The following is a 22,306-nucleotide window of genomic DNA, read 5'->3' as shown; positions in this document are numbered from 1 at the left end:
TTTATTTTACAAGTCTGTTTCCATTTTCAGATTGCTGTCAACAGGATGGCCCAGAGAGAGTAAGCGAATATATGAGAAAATTTATGAGAAGAGACAAAAAGGCATAAAGATATTAATAGGCCAGAGATAAAATATATCTTCTTCTTCAGCCTCACATGGGCTACAGTCAGTCTGCTATAACTTAGGGATCGGATGAAAGGTACAGAGATATCAATCTTGTTTTTAAAGTACCTCTACTTGCTCTAAGAAGTTCTGGCATCCATTCTTCAGTGAAGACTAAATATGTGACAAGTGTGAACTTTAAAAACAAAACTATTTTCAACTTTTCAAGTGTATTAAAAATGTCTGAACAATTTCTAAATGTTCAGCCTTAGATAACTCAAAATGACTTAATGAAATTTTACTAACCTTTCCAAATATTGTACCTCAAAGCTGAGAGGAAGAATGAAAAATTTCGGCTTAAAGGATAATATTTCAAGAAAAGTATAAATGCTTGAAAGTAAGGGCTGTAAAAACGTGTGTATAAATGTTTTCTTTTTCAAACATAGCTACAGTTGTCTTTCCAGAAGTATTTGATTAATTGAATCCAAAAATATTAAACATTTTTTAGTGACTCACGCCTGTAATCCTAGCACTTTGGGAGGCCGAGACGGGCGGATCACGAAGTCAGGAGATCGAGACCATCCTGATGTAGCGCGGTGAAACTCCGTCTCTACTAAAAATACAAAAAATTAGCCGGCGTAGTGGTGGGCGCCTGTAGTCCCAGCTACTCGGGAGGCTGAGGCAGGAGAATGGCGTGAACCCGGGAGGCGGAGCTTGCAGTGAGCCCAGATCGCGCCACTGCACTCCAGCCTAGGCGACAGAGCCAGACTCCGTCTCAAAAAAAATAAATAAATAAATAAATAAACTTTTTTTTAAATAAACAAGGAATTCGTTTTCATATTACTGACACTTTATAAATGGTTTATTAACTGTTTAATCACATATCTCAATACAAGATAGACAGTGGATCAATGTAGTAATTTGCACTGCAATTAAATCTTAATATTAGCTATAAATAGAATATTTGTTAAGAATAGTGTGATTATTATTACTATGTATAATTTTATATTATATAAATAATAGTATATTAAAATTACAATCATGTGCCACAGAATTATGTTTCAGTTCTTGATGGACTACATATGTGACAATAGTCCCATATTATATAATGGAGCCAAAAAACTTATTTGGCCTAGTGACATCATAGCCATTGTAACATCATAGAGCAATTACTTAATTTTTGTATACATGTAAGTGTAGCTTGATAATGCTTACAAATTCTACAAAAGTATACAGTAGTGTCTTAGGCCTTTGCATTCATTCACCACTCACTCAGCCACCAAGAGCAGTTTTCAGCCTTGCAAATTTCATTCATGGTAACTGCTCCATACAGGTGTACCGTTTCTTAAAATCAATGATACCATATTTTACTCTACTTGTTTTATGTTTAGATATGTTTCGATACACAAATACTGATGGTAGCAGTGGCCAATCTGGAACAGCCACTGAGAATATGCGAGCTGCAGCGGGGAAGGCACAGCCAGGGTTGCATTTTCTGCAGAGTCATAAAGAGCTGGGAACAGGCAAGAGTCCTGCCCCCTACCAAGTTGGCAGGGCAGGAGCCCCATGCTCCTGGGCACAGCCACAGCTACCCAGCTTCAGCTCCAGACCTCAGCATCCCCGCACTCTCAGAGGCCCAGGAAGCCCCTTGCCCTTGCCGCAGGCTTGAAAGTGCTTGCTACTGCTCCCTGGCCTCTTCCTGCCCCCGGAGCCCACTCTGATTTCAAAGCAAAGTTGCGGCTGAGCCCAGGAGCATGGGGCCCTGGCTAGGTATGCATGTGCTCAGGGAAGCCCCGACGTGGCAGCTCCCTGCCACTTCGGCCTCCTCCAGACTTTGGGTGCCAACAAATATGGGAGGGAGACTGAAGGGGGGGATGAGGGTGGCTTGGCATGGGACTGCAGGCGCCTCTTGGAACAAACAGCCTGGGTGCCTGGATGGCATGTTGATTGCGGCAGGAGGCAGACAGGTTCCTGAGCAGAAAGCTGAGGTTTCACCTCACCTTTAATCCAGGGACGGCTTGAAGCCTAGGGACAGGCTGGGCTACCAGTTCTCGGTGGAGTCCGTGGCCTGGAGCTAGAACTTATGGTGCTTTTTCCGCGCCCCGGCCTGCCCATGGACCAATCAGCATGCGCTTCCTCCCTTCGAGCCCATAACTGTGGACTCAGCCAAACTTGGACAAAAGTCGGGACTACCAGCTGTAGGAAGGAGCTACCCACCACAGGTCTCCTCTCTGCTGAGAGCTGGATACTTGTCAGGATGACCTGCCTGTGGAAAGGAGCTACCCACTATGGGTCTCTTGAGAGCTGTCCTGACACTCAATGAAGCTCCTCTCTGCCTTGCTTACCGTCCAGTTGTCCACATACCTCATCCTTCCTGGACACGTGACAAAAACTCGGGACCTGCCAAATGGCAAGACTGAAAGAGCTGTAACACAAACAGGGCTGAAACATGCCCCCTGCTCACCACATTGTGGGCAACAAGAAGGAGAGAAGAGCTACAGCTCTACTGGGCACCCACACATTGGGGCTCCCCGTGGCAGGGCTGTGACATGCTGTAACAGAGTCTTTGGGGCTCTGCAGTTCCTGGAGTCTTTGAGCTTTTGGGCGTCTTTACGTTTCCCTTGTTCAGATGCTGGTGCCTACAGCGGAAGCTGCTTGTAGTATGTCTGTTCCAGTGCAGCCTCGCATGAAGCTAGTGCCTGTGCTGGCGTCCCTGGAGCTGCCTGCCCCACCAAAGCTGGCATCCCTGGCCGTGTGCATTGGCCGCACCCCATGCTTGCTTGCTCACACACCCCTCACCACTCTGCACCTGGCTCGCCTTTGAGTGGCATAGGATACAGGCCAGTAGCACAAGCCAAGCACAGCTTGCTGGGCCCAGTGTGTGGAACAAGACCAGCGAGCACAAGCAAAACCAAAGCAGAGGTGCCGCCAACCACAGGTTGAAAAACGCATGTTCTCACTCATAGGTGGGAATTGAACAATGAGAACACACGGACACAGGAAAGGGAACATCACACACCGGGGCCTGTTGTGGGGTGGGGGGAGGGGGGAGGGATAGCATTAGGAGATATACCTAATGCTAAATGACGAGTTAATGGGTGCAGCACACCAACATGGCACATGTTTACATATGTAACTAACCTGCACGTTGTGCACATGTACTCTAAAACTTAAAGTATAATTAAAAAAAAAAAAAGAGGAAGAGACACCAGAGAGCTCCGTCTCTCCTCAAGAGCAGAGGAAACGCCCGGGGAGGACACAGGCAGAAGACAGCCATCTACAATCCAGGAAAAGAGCTCTCTCCTAAAACCGAATTTCATAGCACCTTGATCTTGGACTTCTAGCCTCCAGAATGGTGAGAAAATAAATGTGGTTTAAGTCAAAAAAAAGAAAAACAATTAGAAAAATAAAATAAGCAATATTTTTGTTTCATTGAAATATTTTTTGTACTTATATAGTCCCTATCTTCAAAACCTCAAGTAACTGAAGAAAATTAAATAAATGCCAGGTCTATCTAATTTAAAATGAGTTCAATATTGATTAAACATTGTAATTCCATTAAAAATTCTAACTAGTCAAATACTTCATTTAATGAAAACTGCAAATTTGGTAACACAGTTAGAAATAACCATTTAATTTCTCCAAGTTCCTTACTTGGATGCCGAGACCAGCTCGGTCAGGGAGACCCTAACCCAGCCGCGCTAGAGGAATTAAAGACACACACGCAGAAATATAGCGGTGTGGAGTGGGAAATCAGGGGTCTCACGGCCTTCGGAGCTGAGAGCCTCGAACAGAGATTTACCCATGTATTTATTGACAGCAAGCCAGTGATAAGCATTGTTTCTATAGATTACAGATTAACTAAAAGTATTCCTTAAGGGAAAGAAAGGGATGGGCCGAAATAAAGGGATGGGCTCTGGCTGGTTATCTGCAGCAGGAGCATGTTCTTAAGGCACAGATCGATCATGCTATTGTTTGTGGTTTAAGAACGCCTTCAAGCGGTTTTCCGCCCTGGGTAGGCCAGGTGTGCCTTGCCCTCATTCCGGTAAACTCACAGCCTTCCAGCATGGTCGTCATGGCCATCACGAACATGTCACAGTGCTGCAGAGATTTTGTTTATGGCCAGTTTTGGGGCCAGTTTATGGCCAGATTTTGGGGGCCTATTCCCAACCCTTGGAGATCAAGTTTTAGATTTTGATTTACATGACATTGGAGAAAAGATTCATTGCTATCTAGTCTCCAGTTCCAGTGTTTCCACCTTAGTCCTGACCAACTTCTGAAATTTTAATAACCTTAAGACCAACCTTTCTTTCTTTAGACTATTCGTGAGTCATCTTTTAAGCACCATTAATGGAACTCTCTTAATTATGAGCCAACACTTACTGAATCTAGCAGCTATAATTTGCATTTTACTTAGTCAGTGATGTGCTGGAGCTAGCTCTAACTGAGTCATAAAGATAACTTTGACATTTTTTCCCATTTTCCTATTTGGTGACATGAAAGTGGGAACTTGAAATTGGTCATGCTAAGGAAATTAACACCACAGAAATCAGCAAATAGTACATAACTGAGCTTTTGGCCCACTCTCTAGTGAACTAATTGCTAAATATTCACTGTCACATCATTGCTTATAGCGCTTCATAAACTGATCCTACCACATTCACATCTAAAGGCGAAGATAATTTAGGAACCTGGTGTGTATTGTAATTTCTTTACTCTTTGTGACTTGGGAAACAATGTAAGATTTCTTAAAATTCTGCAGCCTCTTCTTTGTTTTTGTCACATTGCTTTGCTGACTTTATCTCACAAACCACAGTTCCTTTCATTTCAGTGTTTGTACTATTCTTTCCCCAGTCCAAGAAGTTTAACATTTAAACTTACACAGGTCTACATGTATATACTCTTTCCTCACTATTTATCAACACCTGTTAAAAGACATGACAAATGCTTTGAAGATAAAAATAATAAGTCATATCTTTTTTTCTGTACTCTAAATCACACTAGATATTTTGGCATATATGTGATGGTTAAGATAAACTTTAAGCAAATTATGATAAATTTTAATATTTTAATCAAGTTTGAATAGAATAAGACCAAAAGAATAGAGTGCCTACATACACACACACACACACACACACACACACACACACATATATATAAAAATTCTAACTAGTCAAACACTTCATTTAATGAAAACAACAAATTTGGTAACACAGTTAGAAATATCTATTTAATTTCTCCAAGTTCCTTACTTGGATGCCGAGACCAGCTTGGTCAGGGAGACCCTAACCCAGCAGCGCTAGAGGAATTAAAGACACACACACAGAAATATAGCGGTGTGGATTGGGAAATCAGGGGTCTCACAGCCTCATATATATATATGTGTGTGTGTGTGTGTGTATTTGCATACTTACACATGCACACACACACATATACACACACACACACATAGCCTAATCTGGTGTGCATGACAATACACTAGAAAAAGCTGAGATTTAGTGATTAAAATAAATTGAGTTTAAATCACTGCTCTATCACATACTAACATAAATGTTGAAGGTAGTTCTATTTTCCCTTGTGTGAAAGAGAAATACAATTATAGGGTTAATAGGTTTGTTGTGAAGGACAAAAGAGAGAATATATTCAAATATCTTACGTGCCTTAATACTACCTGGCACACGATCATTTCCAAATCATTTTTGTTATTTTCTCCATTCCTTTAACAGTCAACAATACAGTATATCACTTGATATAGTTTGGATGTGTGACCCCACCCAAATCTCATGTCAAGTTTTAATCCTCAATGTGAGAGGAGGACCTGGTGGGAGGTGATTGGATCAGGACAGTGGACTTCTCCCTTGCTGCTCTCATAATAGTGGGTGAGTTTTCAGGAGATCTGATTGTTTAAAAGTGGGTAGCACCTCCCCCTTTTCTCTCTTCTTCCTTATCCAGCCACGTAAAATGTGCCTGCTTCCCCTTCACCTTATGCCATGATTGTAAGTTTCCTGAGGCCTCCCCTATGGAACTGTCAGCCAATTAATGCTCTGTTCTTTATAAATTACCCAGTTTCAGGTATTTCTTTATAGCAGTGTGAGAACTAACTAATACATCACCCTTCAATAACATAAAAATGCAATTTTTAAAAATCAGCTTTTCGAAAAATTTTTAAGGAAACTTACGCAAACATTTTCCAGCCTATGACAGTTTATCTCTTTCACCATTAAGCATTTGGTTATGTTAGCAGTAATCCTGCCTGTTTTCAATCTCCGCTGTCTCCATCATGTATAGACATGAAAGATATTATTTCCTATAAACAAACTCAAAAGAGGGAAAAGGTGAAAACAGCCTGTCATTATTGGGAACATAGGAATCTAGAGGTGATAATTAACAAATATTATGGTCCAAATATACATATGTATTTCTAAAGACATGTGCTAACAAGAAATCTTGTATAGAATGCATTGAATTCAACCTCATGTTACAATCAGTTCTTCAAAACTATTACTTTTATATATACTTAGATTATCATTGTCAGCACCTCAACAATTCAAAACATTTTCACATATTAAAATCTCTGTTACTTATTACAACGTCCTTTGAATAATATAATCGTTTTTCTTATAAGGAAAAAAATTGGTGCATCAGAGCTTCAGGCGTGCAAATAGCTAAGAACGTAAGAACTAAAGTATCTTTTCTTTCACTGTTTGCCTTGATATTTATTTTAAGAATTCAGGTTTCAAATGTATAATTGATCTCTACTTCTTTTCACATAGCCAATTTTGATTTGTACAAAGAGCCCATTCAAATTCTACATATACATACTGACATCAATTGCTAATGGATATTCTCTGCATATCCTTGGCACAATGACAATTTAATTTTCACAGAGGCAAGCACATACCTAAGCTTGTCATACAAACATCCAGGCTTCTCATCAACTGGTTCTTTGGGGTTGGGACATATTAGGGAAACAACATTTTATCTTGCATACCATATGCTGTCTCTTACAGAAATATGACAGCATCATTTCTTAAACTCAAAAGCCAGGTCAAGGTCCCAAAATATCATCTGGCTCTACATTACCTTTAGTAAATGTTTTCCTTTTAACTGTAGAACCTTAAATGATTAATCAATCTTCAAGTGATTACATTGGAATGCTGTCACCTGATACAGATGATAAGTCATTGTCATAGCTGAATGACAGAAAGGGGAGATTGCATTCAGAACATTTCCACTTGGGATATAAATATTTATCTGAGCTTCATCCTTGGCCCCAAAGGGGCCTTTGCCTCTATTCTGTTTTTATGTTTATTTTGGTAACAATACAACACAATGCACTTAAATGATACAGTTAAATGGTATGGATTCTTCTAAATAGTTTAAATATCATTCTCATGCATATTGGAGTAAAATTTTAAATCTGAAATACCCTGAATCTCCTGAGACAAATCCAAATTTGCATGAAAGTTCAGATGTCAGGCTTCTTGTAACTCAGATAAAAGTGTTTCTACTAGGAAAGTTGTAGCAGCAGATAGAATTGTTTCCAAGACACAGGCATCTTGAAAAATATATTTGGATGTGAAATCAAAACCTTGTCTTTTGACCAAGAATTTATTTTCTAGATTTATTTTACTCCTCTTTATGTTTTTAGATCACTTTAAAAAATGATGTCAGAAGTAACCTTAGTGACAGTTCATGTTGTTTTTCACCACAAAAGCAAATATTTTGAGCATCATAATTTTCCAGAATATGACAGAAAAAAAGCTGTTTTTTATGAAATTGTTTTGAAGAAGAAAACAAATTATTTTCCAAACAAAAAGCTTAAAACTTTGTGTAACCTTTTATTTCTTTTTAAAACTTGAATGTAGAAATGTTGAGGGGTTACGGCCAGGCGCGGTGGCTCAAGCCTGTAATCCCAGCACTTTGGGAGGTTGAGGCGGGCGGATCACGAGGTCAGGAGATCGAGACCATCCTGGCTAACATGGTGAAACCCCGTCTCTACTAAAAATACAAAAAATTAGCTGGGCACGGTGGCGGGCGCCTGTAGTACCAGCTACTCAGAAGGCTGAGGCAGGAGAATGGCGTGAACCTGGGAGGCGAAATTTGCAGTGAGCCGAGATCGCGCCACTGCACTCCAGCCTGGGCAATAGAGCAAGACTCCATCTCAAAAAAGAAAAAAAAAAAAAAAAAAGAAATGTTGGGGGGTTACAAATGATGTTGCCATCAATACAATTCTGAGTTTAATGTACATATTCTATATCAGAATACTCAGAAATACAAATTTCAGTTCATTTGGCATTGATTTGTGAAGTATTTAGGGATTCTAATTATAATTTTCATTTGATCAGTTGATGGTTGAGATAACAGGTTGACACTTTTATTTACAAAAGTTTAAAAGTAACCTTTGTGGGAATATATCTCTGGACGAGTCTTACTCCAACATTGAGACGTGTCTCAGGATGGCTATTATTCATGCTCCCCTGGGTATCAAGCCCTGCAATATGCCAGTCACTGCACTGCACCAGTTGATGCAGCTATGAAATCGCAAACAAATGATGTTTCTGCCCTCCTAGAGTTTGCATTCCGTTGGAGGTGAGGAGTAGATAATTTAAAAATAAAATAAATATATATTTTGTGACATAATTCTAAGTGCTATTGAGTAAAATGAGCTAACAAGACGTGAAGTCTCATGTCAGATTTCTAATTTATGTAGGGTGATGTGGGGGATGATACTGATAAAGATGGCAATTAGAGAGAGATAATGAATTAAGAGTGAGCCTTGTGATAACTGGAGGGAGCAGCCACTAGGCAAAAGAATTCCTCTAAGAAAGAGCCAGGAGGCCAGCTGTAGCTTGAAGAAAAAGAACAGAGATGAGAGAGGTAGAAAATGAGGTCAGAGAAATAGTCAGGGTCCAGACAATATTAGGTCTTGTGCTCTGTTGTAAGGCCATAGGTCTATGGTGACAGAAATGATACTGTATGCCATTAAACATCCTAGTGTGGAATTTACTCCAGGTCCAAAATGACAACAAAAATGATCACTGTAAGCAAAGATTCAGGCTAGCTTTAGGGGAACGTTATTAAATTCTTTTAATCCTTGATGTGAGAACAGCCTTCTTACTTTGGTGGATGTGGAATGGCCAGTATTAATACAGGCCTGCTGTGTGCTACAGCAGTAGGAGTGTGAGCACTTAGCAGCAAGCATTGCAGAGGACATGGGAGGGCAGCAGGTAAAAGTAGGAGGTGTCTCTGCCAGAGTAAGGAAGAATAAAGAATCTCAGAGACTTATTGAACTGGGATCTAGAGACAAAGAACATGTTCTTTTTTTTATATATATACTTTAAGTTTTAGGGTACATGAGCACAACATGCAGGTTAGTTACATATGTATACATGTGCCATGTTGGTGTGCTGCACCCATCAACTCGTCATTTAACATTAGGTATATCTCCAAATGCTATCCCTCCCCCCTCCCCCCACCCCACAACAGGCCTCGGTGTGTGATGTTCCCCTTCCTGTGTCCATGTGTTCTCATTGTTCAATTCCCACCTATGAGTGAGAAAAGGCTTGGGCTGTACCTTCACAAGTAGCATGATAAAGGACAACAGAATCTCATTTATTTCATCACTATTGCAAATATCATTCAATTTTACTTTTCTATTAGCTTTGTCCTGGACAGAAAAATATTTAACTCCAAGTGGTAATTTTTCATGAATAGCTCACCTTAATATGAAAGTGAATTATAGCTATGGCTTGGGAAGAAGGCAAAAATGTTTTTGCTAGAAATAATGCCCCATCACACAGGAAAAACCTGCTAATATAGACAACAGCAATGTCAGAAGGCATAATGTTCTTTGACTGTTAACGGGCTCCTTCCTACCTGGCCTATTCACTGAGAATTATCTTCTCAGTTTCTGTGATAATGGCCTTTCCCATATCCTTTTTTACATCACTATTTTTCGTGTCCACCTATTTAGTTCCTATTTATGATTTCTGTTGTAATTTTTAGTGTGATTCCTGCTGCTAGACGTTTTGTCATAGGCTGCCTATTCCTTCCAGGGATGTGCCAGATTTTATCCAGGAAATCTCGTTAAAGATGTCAATAATGACAATTTGGTAGTTTTCCAAACTGAATTAAGAATATTTATAGATTAATATTCTCTTCTACATCTAGGTCCAATTCAGTAAGTTGAATTTAAGAAAGAAGCATGGAAGAGAATTTTGTGGCCAATATTATGACAAATGTCTTTTATAAATGGTTCATTCAAAATCCTGCACATTTTCTGCTATAACATTTTCTAATGTCATCAAGGCCTATCAACTACCTCTGTGGATAAATAAAGTTCAAAATTATCATTATATTATTTTTTACAAAACAATATTACATACCATTTCTGACTTCAATAAGATATTCTAGAAAATATTTACATTCCTCCCCTTCACATTTCTTTCTTATCATTTACTAAAGTCAACACAAACATGATAAAAATAAGCCTTAGTTGATAAAAACTTTCAAACATTTATTTTATCAATTTATTTACATTAAAGCAGAATAAGGACTGACATCTTTTGAAGTTGGGAGGGTATAACTTAACTATTGTAAAAGTATTGCTGTTGTACACTAGAATCATATAAGTCTACAACCTTTGACCTACATAAACTGTAATTTCATGCAATTAAACCAACATAGAATAAAACGATGTAATAATATCAATCTTATGCTTTTCAGTCTGGAATCCTATTTAGGATAGTAAAATGATTTCATTAAGTACTAATCGATGAATTTTTATGCATGTTTTATAGTCAGAACTATCTTTCAAAGGAATCTTACCTCCAAGACCTATAAAATATGTAACAGGTAAATGTACACCTGCTGCAGTTCTCACAAAGAAGAAATCTTAGAGCCCTAACTTCCAGAATTTTCTCTTTCTCTCTACTTAGTAATCATAGAAATGATTGAGGAAAGGTAACTTGAAATAATTTCTCTAGTACTTTAAACTCATTTTACAAATAATAAGTGAGATTCCAAGGGACTCACTTGGAATCTGGTCTGGTCTAAATCTGTTTTAAAACTGACTAGACCAGATTTATATATCAATGGCTGACTAATAAATAAAATATAAGCTAGCTGGGCATGGTGGCTCACACCTGTAATCCCAGCACTTTGGGAGGCCGAGGTGGGTGGATCAACTGTGGTCAGGAGTTTGAGACTGGGCTGGACAACATGGCAAAACCCCATCTCTACTAAAAATAGGAAAAATTAGCCAGGCATGTAATCCCAGCTACTCAGGAGGCTGAGACAGGAGAACCACTTGAACCCAGGAGGTGGAGGTTGCACTGAGCCGAGATGGTGTCACTGCACTCTAGCCTGGGCCACAGACCAAGACTGTGCCTCAGAAAAAAAAAATATATGTATGTATATATACACACATAACCCTTATAATTTATACACTAAATGCCTCAAAAGTGTGTGTCTCACAGACATTCAGGTTTTTTTTCTGTTATCTATAAGTTTACATATAAGAATGCCAAAATATAAAAACACCCTTGAAAGACCATGCAGCCAGAAATGATTTGCATAGTTTATTCTCTTGTTGCTATTTTTCACAATGTTTGAGTACAACACCTGCTTATTTTTATTATTTTTTTTAACTTGGCAGTGGTGAGTTGATGGTTTGGAAATATGTGTTATGAATGTTATTTCATGGTAAAGTATAGTTAATCCTTGCAGAATTGTGTCACCAAAACTTTTTGAGAAATAATTGGTTTACAGCACTAGAAATTATTGTTCAAGCCTTGGAATCTCGAGATCAATTAGATTAGAAAGAGGCATCAATATATTTTCCAATTAATTCCCTCAGAAGTGCGCAGTTTTAAAGAGAGCATGGGTGTCATTTAAACTCAATCTGGGCATTGTATCAATTAACTTGGAAGACAGAATTATAATATAACTCTAAAGAAGTTAAAAAAATATTGACTTGGCTTCTAATCAAAGAGACCATCCTCTAAACTCTTAAATATACATAGTTTACTATATTAATATTCTGCTTGTATTAAAACAAAATCTCAAAATTTTGCCAGGTCTCTGGAGAGCTAACAAGCCAAAAACCTGTGAGTCATCCACATTATTTTCTCTCCTTCATTTCATGCCCCTCTCTCTTTTCAGGTAGTTTGTGTGATCTAGACTTTGTGTAAAGTAGTAGAATACATGTCCAAGCCACATTCTCAAACTCATGTTCACTGCAATAAATCTGATTCCTATATTATCTCTATGCTGAGTTTAAATATCTTTAAAGTTATGAGACAATATGAGCGAAGAGAGAATACAATACAGAATTCCAAATATAATAAATGTTTTGTCTTGTAATTTGGTATATGACATCTATTTATCCCTCTCGTATATCAACTACATAGGAAATACTCTCTCTGAATTTCCCTAATAATATTTTGCCTTGCACAAGTGAATTCTACACATATTTGGATAATAATTAAACATTTACTAGGAAATATGCTACAAATACTTTAAGAACCTGGTGCTTTTCTTAGCATTTTTCTGTCTAAACAATTTTTTTGCACATGGAAATCAAAGAAACAATCATCTAGAAAATGTTTGTGGTCACCCAAGCAAACATTATTTATGAAGAGATTCAAATTTAAGCACCTTTTGTTTGAAATCATTATCTGTGCACTGCACAGTCCTCTGAAAACAGTGATATCCTCTGTAGCTGTCCCTTTGTGACCAACCCCCTCCAAAGCTTTTGTTCCAGTGGCCTCCACAGGGTTTGGTCCTGGGGTCCTCTCACCTGACAGGCCATCATCCTGTTTGTCAGGACACCTTTAGGGCTTTACTCCTACTACTTCTGTTTGCCCCAGGAAAAACCCAAAGGCTATCTGTTCATCTGCTGCCTTCTCTTTTTGCTTTGCTTTTGGCTCCAGCCAGTCTCCAGCATTACAGAGCAAAGGCAGGCATCAGCTGCCCCCTACACACTAGGTCAGTGTTTCTCAAATTCTACATGGAGGAAATAACTATATTTTTTCTCTTTTATTAAATTTCAAGGATCACAAACCATATTTATGTAAAATGCAACGAAGACAAATTACTAGAAAATGAAAGGAAACATAAAAAAGTATCAATATAATCCTTATTCTTTAATATAATTAGACACAACAGACATTCTCAAATTGCCAATGTTTATATTCAACGCCTTTACTATTTAAGCAGTTCAGGGACCACCTTTTGGGTAGCATTGCTCTAGGAGGCAAATGTCAGGTCCTCCTGTGAACCCTTTGAATATACTACAGTGGGCTGATAGAACTCTGCAGAGTAGAAAGCATCAAACCTAGAGGTGAGATGACAATGACCCTTTTTTTGTCCTCATTCTCTATGGGTGCTTCTCATCCCCAGTCCCTACTTCATGAAAGCATATCCCACTTAGTGGAAAGCTCTGTATTTTGATGACTCTAATTCTCTTTTTGAAGTCCTGGTCTTTTGTGAGTTGGAAGTGGGTGATGCAGGGTAGTGCAACCATCATTTAGAAAATTTGGCATGCGTTGTTCTAGCAGCTTTTAATAAAGTGATGTTTCTTATCAATTTTCTTCAATTTGGATCTTCTACAAAAGTCACAAAACTAAAATCGCATTCACTGTCCTATTACATTAGTATAAAATTAAAACACTTTAAAAAGCCCTCTTATCTCTCCCCTCAATATATCTTTAGCTAATCTAAAAATTTAGTTAGTTAAATACATTTTTTAAAGAAGAAAATCATAAGCAATTAATAGATACCTGAAACTTTACTTAAATTTGAAACATGTGTACATTCTTTCATTCTTTTGACATATGGTCAAGACCATTCCTTTGATTATATGTCCACTGAGTGTTATTTCCTACCTTCATTTTTCCATGACATTCAACCCTATCATTCATCTAAAACATCCAATTACTATAAGAATCACAAGGTTTGGAAAGTAAATTGATTTTCAGGTTAAAACTCCACCAGTAGAAGCAGGCATATACTGGCATCTAAAGAAAGGTCTACTTGTCAAATGTTTTTATATCAGTGTTCTCTGAGTATCACAAGTTTATTTAATATTGTTCTCATGAGATCTGATGATTTTATAAGGGGCTTTCCCCCCTTTGATCAGCACTTATCCTGCCTGCCGCCCTGTGAACAAGGTGCCTTTTTTCCCCTTTGCCTTCTGCCATGATTGTAAGTTTCCTGAGGCCTTCCCAGCCATGTGGAATTGAGTCAATTAAACCTTTTTTCTTTACAAATTATCCAGCCTTGGGTATGTCTTCATAGCATCATGAGAACAAACTAATACAGTAGTGCATCTTGGAAGGGACTCTTTTCAAGCCGCCACCTTAGCTGTGCCTTCAAAGTCTATTCAATTGCTATATTAGGCTGGCAGCTTCTGGGTTGTGAATGTCATGGTTATGAGCCCATTGCTCCATCTTCTTTGATAGATATAATCCCTTATCCTGAAATATTGTGATATAGTGTATTTGTCAGGAGTTCAAATACTGCATTCCTTGGATTAGTAGTGCTGGCTGAGAAGACACACCCATAACCACAATGCATGCAAATTCCAGTCAAGATGAATATCCACATCTTCCATGGTAGAAGTGGTTTAATATAATAAACTTTCCACCAACTACTGGATGTCTTCCAAAAAATGATACCTGATCAAGGACTCAGTGTTGGTCTCTATTACTGACACTGGTACATTCAGCAACTACAGTAGTTAGGCCATGGTGAATAGACTACTTAATGGCCTGCCCCTGCCTAGCCTTCATCTGAGCCTATGTGACTCCTTTGTTCATGCTCACCGTACCAGAATGGAGATGGCTGATGAAAAAGGCTAATGTCAAAAAATAGAATAAAAATGTTTTTAAAAAGTATGGGCCAGGCGCGGTGGGTTGTGCCTCTAATCTCAGTACTTTGGGAGGTTGAGGCAGGCAGAACACCTGAGGTCAGGAGGTCAAGACCAGCGTGACTAACATGGTGAAACCCCATCTCTACTAAGATTACAAAAATTAGTTGGGTGTGTCGGCACATGCCTGTAATCCCAGCTACTCAGGAGGCTGAGGCAGGACAGTCACTTGAACCTGGGAGATGGAGGTTTCAGTGAGCTGAGATCATACCACCGCACTCCAGCCTGGGCAACACAGTGAGACTTCATCTCAAAAAAATAAAATAAAATAGGTATTACTACTTGATTGTCTGATGCCTTATGCAGGGTGGATGATCTTTGATAAACATTAACATGCAGTACAGGATCTTCACACCTTATGCTTACTCCCGTAGATACATTTACAAGCTTCTTCCCCAGACATCAAATCTTTCTTTTTTTATGGCCTTTAACCAGCTAACCGAATTGTTTGCCATCTCTCATGAATCTATATGTATTTTTAACTAGGCCACTGCCCTTTCCACACACAGTAGATGATCATGTGCAACTGTTGAAGTCTGGCCCAAGAAGAGGGTTTTCTTTAACTGCAGAGAAACCCTAAAGTAGGGCTACAGTTTAATTAAAGTCAGTTTTTAGCCTTTATACACATAACTATCTGACTCATTTGAGAATCAAGCATATCAGTTTATTTCTTCTGTCAACTGGACATAAGAGACCCATACATCTGATCATAGGTATGAACTGAAAGAGAGGCATCAATGCAAAAGTGGTGATGTGGTGGTTAGGTGTTTTGTGTTTGTGTGTGAGTGTGTGTGTGTGTGTGTGTGTGTGTGTGTTTTCCGGCAGAATCTCACTCTGTCGACCAGGCTGGAGTGCAGTGGTACAATCACGGCTCACTGCAACCTCTGCCTCCATGGTTCTAGTGATTCTCCTGCCTCAGCCTCCCGAGTAGCTGGGACTACAGGTGCTCACCACCACACCCAGCTAATTTTTTTGTATTTGTAGTAGAGACCAGGTTTCACCGTGTTAGCCAGGATGGTCTTGATCTCCTGACCTTGTGATCTGCCCACCTCAGCCTTCCAAAGTGTTGGGATTACAGGCATGAGCCGCTGCACCCAGTCAGTGGTTAGGGTTTTAACCCACACAGCTTATATGTGTTATTTGTCCTTAATTATGCTTGATCTCATAGATATATGCATCTTCCAATAGATTTATGTGAACCTACTCAACTTCCTAAATTCACGCATATTAGGCAGTTTGGTCTATGTGGCTATAATATAACCTATGGTGAGATGCTCCATCCTACCAGGATCCAGTAGCTTGCCAAAAAGCCTTTTATGAATATTATATAGTTCCCAACAGATACTTTTAATACAGTAATTTTCAAACTTTTTAACCTAGAAGCTCTTCACCATCTTAAAAATCTTCAAGAACACAAAAGGGTTTGTGTTTAAGTGGATGATATAGTTATAGGCATATACCTATAGATGTAGATATAGGTATGTTCCTTGTATTAGAAATTAAAATTAAGAAATTTAAAAAAATTTATTAGATAATTAAAATAGTGAAAGCAAACTTATTACATGTTACCACAAATAATGGGTTCATGAAAAATAATTATACTTCCCAAAAGAACTTAATGATATGAGGGGAATTGTTTCACATTTTTGCAAATATTTTTTATCCAGCTTATTAGATGAGAGTTGGATCCTTGTAACATCAGCTACTACATCAGTCTGTTGTTATATAATGTCTTGATTAAATTATATGAGAAACATCTAGTCTCAAAATATGTAGTTCAAAAAGGAAGAATATTTTAGTGGTCTCTTCATATAATTTTGGATATTCTGCTTTGATCCTATACCAAAATTCAAGTTGCAGCTTTTCAAAGCTGAGTTGCAATTTGGAGCATGGCACAATGTTAATGACATTCCATGCATGGTTCTATAATGTTATGCAATGAGCACTTAGAAAATAATAATACAATGAGTTATTTAATGAGATCTTTCAACTGTTGAGATATCCCATTATACAATATCAAAAACTCACATTAATTCATATCAATTGATCTCATTGGAAATTTTTTTAACTGTTAGGAAGCTATCAAGTTCACAGTTTCAGATACAAATTTCACAAAACTCTAATTTTCATTTGAACTCTCAATTGTTATCATGATTGGTAATAAGTAATGCTAAGTTATTCTTTCAGGTATGAAAAAATGTCACATGATAAAATTAAGTAGTTCAAATGACTGCAAAGTAATTATAATGTTTTGTACATAGTTAAACAGGTTATAAGAAAGAGTTCCAATATAGGCAACTATATTTTAATACTCTTATTGCATAATATAGTTTAAAAAAATCAAGAAATATAAGCAGTTGATATAAATACATTTAGCTCTATAACATACAAATCCTGAATAAACATGTAAAGTAGTTGAATTCACAAATAACTAAACAATACTTTTAAATGTCTATCTACAGACACACATACATACATACACAAAACACGAATATGGAAGATGCACATATTTGTGTTAATTTTGAGATTTGAGACTTTTTGAGGAATTTAAAAACAAAAAAATTTTCTAAAGCAAGTTCAAAATGTGTGTCAAACTATTTATTCAGTTTGATCCGTTGATTTTTTTGAATAAGCCTATTTATTAAAATTGGACACTGTTATATTTGTTCAATATTAACATGAGAGAATATTATACAGTCTTTGGAAACATTATTTTTCAATAGGTAAATTGTTCACTGTATTTGTGCATATGTGTGGAAAAGAAAGCACCTTATCAAATATCATCTCCTTAGAGAAATCCTCTGATATACATAACAGTCATCCATAATCAGCCTTTGATGTTTCTTTAGTCAAAATGTGTTTCTCACCCATTGAAACTTAGATGAAATATCAAAATACTTTCCTCACTCAATGAAATTTAGTTTCTATGAAAAAATATGTTATATATTTTTTACCCTGTTTACCAAGCAGACATACAGAACCTGGCACATTGTGGCCATTCAACAGGTAATTGTCATATTTATGAGTAACTGAAAATTAACAGGATATAAGGAAGGGATAAACTTTTATTGTGCTATCATTTTCTGAGGATTTTTTTGGGCAAATTATTCTTCAAGACAATCTTTCCTACTGTAATCACAAAATTACATGTTTGAGTAAGAATAATCTGGAAAAGACATCCAGTACCTAAGGTTTTGTTTTCTTCTGTTTTACCTTTTCAGTTACTGTCAAATTGAAAACTATTCTAGCACTTAATGTAAAGGCTATTTGATAATACAGTGATTCCATATTCAAAACAGGCAATTAAAGTATTTTGGTGTTTACTCGATTTCTACTGTGTTTTCATTATTGCTTTTGTTTATTTTTTTATAGCAGACAATTCCTGTACCATGAGGACAAGATCCTCTATAGCTCTGGAATTGCCCTTCTGAGTACGCTTTCCAGAATGTGAATTTATTATTGATTGATAAGGCTGTGCTAGCGCATTTTTATGACCTAAAGCACTGTTCTTTTTTACTGTGCTTTACTCTATGCTATTTTTACTGAAAAAATCCCAGATGGCACTGAGGCCCATTGTTAATTATCAAAAACTCTGACACATAAAGGATGAAACTTCACACAAATTGACAAGCATTCTTGTTTTAATCGTCTGGTCAAGTGGAAAAATGTTCAGATTCATTTGTTACTTTGCTGTAATCATTACTTTTTAATCACAAGATTATTTTTTAGTTATCACGAACACAAAATTCTGCCCTTGTGTCTTCAATGTCCAGAGTAAACAAAAGAATGTCTCAAGTTTATATGGCCATCTGCTATTCTGGCATTCAAGTTTTGATCTGTTACATCCTTTAGAATCATGTTTCACTCTCCCTTACATTCTATAGGAACTGTAACTGTCCTGTATGTTAAGCTGCATGAAGTGAGGGGAAGATCAACATACTAAAAGTGATCTGCCTCATTCCCTCCAGAATTTCCATGGTTTTATGAGCTTTGAGTTGTGTAGACAATGAAACATATTGAAGTTTGTATCAATTATAGTCAGTTGCCCTAGGGGAGGGTTTCTCACCCTCAGTCATGTTGGCATTTTTGTCCAGGTGATTCTTTTTTGTGGCATCTTGTCCTATGCATTGCAGGATGTTTAGAAGCATCTCTGACCTCTACAGACTAGAAGGACTAGCACTCACCCTCTTACGACAACCAGAAATGACTCTAGACATTGATTGCCAAATGTTCCATGAATGGCAAAATCCATCCCCTTCCAGTTGAGAATGGCAGTTTTAGGGATTAAAACAAAACATACAACAATAACCATCATGACAAAAACATTTCATAATAACTACATCCCTCAAAATAACGGCAAAAGTCACTTAAAAGAAGTGCCATTGCTATCTCTTAGCTAACAGCATTCCTCAAACTATGGGACCAACTACAGAAATAAGGGTCTTGGTTTTTAAACTTTAATGAGCATTCTAATTATCAAAGTTCTTTAAACCCCACTTCTAAGAAACTCTGATTCAACAGTTTTTTGATGGAGCCTGTCTAATAAGTTATTTGTTACCCAACCATGGGAACTACAGAATCACAGGCAAAATGAGTTAATGCATAGAAACATTAAGAAATTAGATAAGGGTAGCAAAGACTCAAAATAAAGAATAATGAAGATGATCCAAGATGGAAGGGAAGGTTCAGAAAAAAATGCTCTACTTTTGTGGGAAGAAAGAAGTCTTTTTTTTTCTTTTCCTATACACAAAACTGTCTCAACAAATAGCTTTAGCCTGTGTTTCTCTGGAATTAAATACTTACTTAGATCCCTGAGGTAATTTAGAAGTACAAGCCATGCACAAACAATGAACAAAATCTTTGTGTGGAAAATTGTGGCTGTTACCTCAGACGGTAGTTTTAAATAAGGTTGTCTTGACCAGATCTAAAATAACAGATGCTGAATTGGCTTTGATACAAAGGATTAGTTAGAAGCTATATCTAGTCATTGCAATGGATTTTGATGTTAAAAAGATGTAACTGAGTATAGCATTGGCCAAGTTATTTTTTTCCATAGGATGTGAAACCTATAGAGGCTCTATATTGATTTTGCCTTGCCATTCTCAGGAAGACTTAACACTAGATCAGGAAGTGTTCACTGTTCCTTCTCAAGCCTTTGCTGACACAGTCTCATCAGTTCTTTGCAAACAATGGTTGCCAGACACAACCATTTCTGTCAGCTGAATAAGGAGTTCTTTTAAAAGAAACATTACCCAAATTGTTCCTTTCATGCTTCTTTTGCAAGCAAATACTTAGACTGAAATTTCAACAAAGATAACCAAGGCAACACTGAAGTGGATTTTTTGTGATATGTTGGATGAAAATTGTAGGAAATGTTTTTATTCTGCAATGTGTTATTTCAAATTTAATAGTTTTGTTAAAAGGCAAACCCCATGAAGGCAGGGCTGCTTTTGATCTGTTTTGTTTACTGCTGTGCCCCAGCAATTAAAACAGTTCCTAATGCCTGAAACATGGCAAATAAATATTTGTTAAATGCACAAGTAAACAGAAACTCAGTGTGTTGAAATTAAAATGAGTGAATAACTCAACCTTTCCCTCAAGCATTTCTGAGTAGATATAACTATAAATACATCTTGTTTTTTCCTAAGGCCAATCCCTGCATTTGTGCCCATCCCCTTCTCATCTACCCAAAACATTCATTTTCCCCTCTCCCTCATGCTTCAGCATTGTTTTTCCTCTCTAGTAGAACATCAAGCTTGCACACATATAAGCTCTTTTATGTCCTACTTAAAAAAAAAACTGCTATTATAAAAATTATTTCATTCTTGCTTCATTTTCCAATAAACCTCAATTTCTCTTTCTCTTTACAAAAAGCAGTGTCTGCATTTTAAATTTTAATTCCTCCCTGCCTATTTCCTCTTGAAATTTCTCCAATAATGTATTTACCCTATGAGTTCACTGAAAATGCTCATGTTAAGGTCAATAGACATGCCTTTTTTTTACTTAACTGAATATGCAGTTTTCAATTCTCACCTGACTTGATTCATCAGAAACATTTGACAAAATTGATTACTGTTTATCTAAAAACACTATTTATTTGGCTGCTCGTATGCAGAATTACTGCTCCTTACTTTTGGTGATTTCTTCTCAATCATCTTTTCTTGGTTCTTCTCATCTATTTAAACTGTTAGATTTGGAATGCTCCAAGCCTCAGTTCATGGATTTCTTTACTTATGTATTTGCTTTCATTCTTAAATCTCATCTATTTTCCTGGCTTTGAATAGCACTGATATTGTCCACATTTTTATTAACAACAAAGAGTTTCCTTATGAATTCCACGCTGCCTAGTTGGAATGCTCACCAAGAGCCTGCCTAAGTTCAGCTAAACTTTCAGACTCATAAGACCATCTTAGCCTTCAGTTGACATCAGCCTACACAAAACGATGTAACACAGTTACCATAGCTTGCTATCAGGATCCTTACTTCTTCCTTATCTGCAGATGTCCTAGTAGCATTTTTTTTTTTTTTTTTTTGAGACAGAGTCTCACTCTGTCACCCAGGCTGGAGTGCAGTGGTGTGATCTCAGCTCACTGTAACCTCTGCCACCCAGGTTCAAGCTATTCTCCTGCCTAGGCCTCCCGAGTAGTTGAGATTACAGGCACCTGCCACCATGCTCAGCTTATTTTTGTATTTTTAGTAGACACGGGGTTTCACCATATTGGTCAGGCTGGTCTTCAAATCCTGACCGCATGATCCACCTGCCTCAGCCTCCCAAAGTGCTGGGATTACAGGTGTGAGCCACTGCTCACAGCCCAGTAGCATTTTTTACGGCAGTTCGTATAGCTCAGAGGTAAGGAAACAGAATCATTTTCAGGGGGATGCAAGATCCACCCAGTACTAAAAACCTCATATACCACAGGAACAGTATTTTTTCTAACAATTCAAAAAGCATAGCTTCCAGGGTCTTTATAAGGGGAATGCCTAATTACCATACTCATTGCCATTGGAGAAGCATAACGCTGTGGCTTCTCTTAGTTATTGTTTTCCCAGTAAAAAGGCAGTTTGTCAATCATAGATTTTTAGGCCATAGCAGTGTTATTTTCCAAAACCCATCATTGAAACACCTACAGTTAAAAAAAAAAAAAAAAAACTTTAAGTTTATTGAATTTGTTACAACAAGGATACACCTAAGAATCAGTGGAATGTCTCAAAAAGGAAGAGTTTAAAAAAGGATGCTAATAGAATTTTGATGTCTAAAATAGTCTTAGTAGG

The sequence above is a fragment of the Gorilla gorilla genome, chromosome 5 (genome assembly GCF_029281585.2).
Source record: "Gorilla gorilla gorilla isolate KB3781 chromosome 5, NHGRI_mGorGor1-v2.1_pri, whole genome shotgun sequence".
In the NCBI taxonomy this organism is placed as follows: domain Eukaryota; kingdom Metazoa; phylum Chordata; class Mammalia; order Primates; family Hominidae; genus Gorilla; species Gorilla gorilla.
This window is presented reverse-complemented; position numbering follows the sequence as displayed.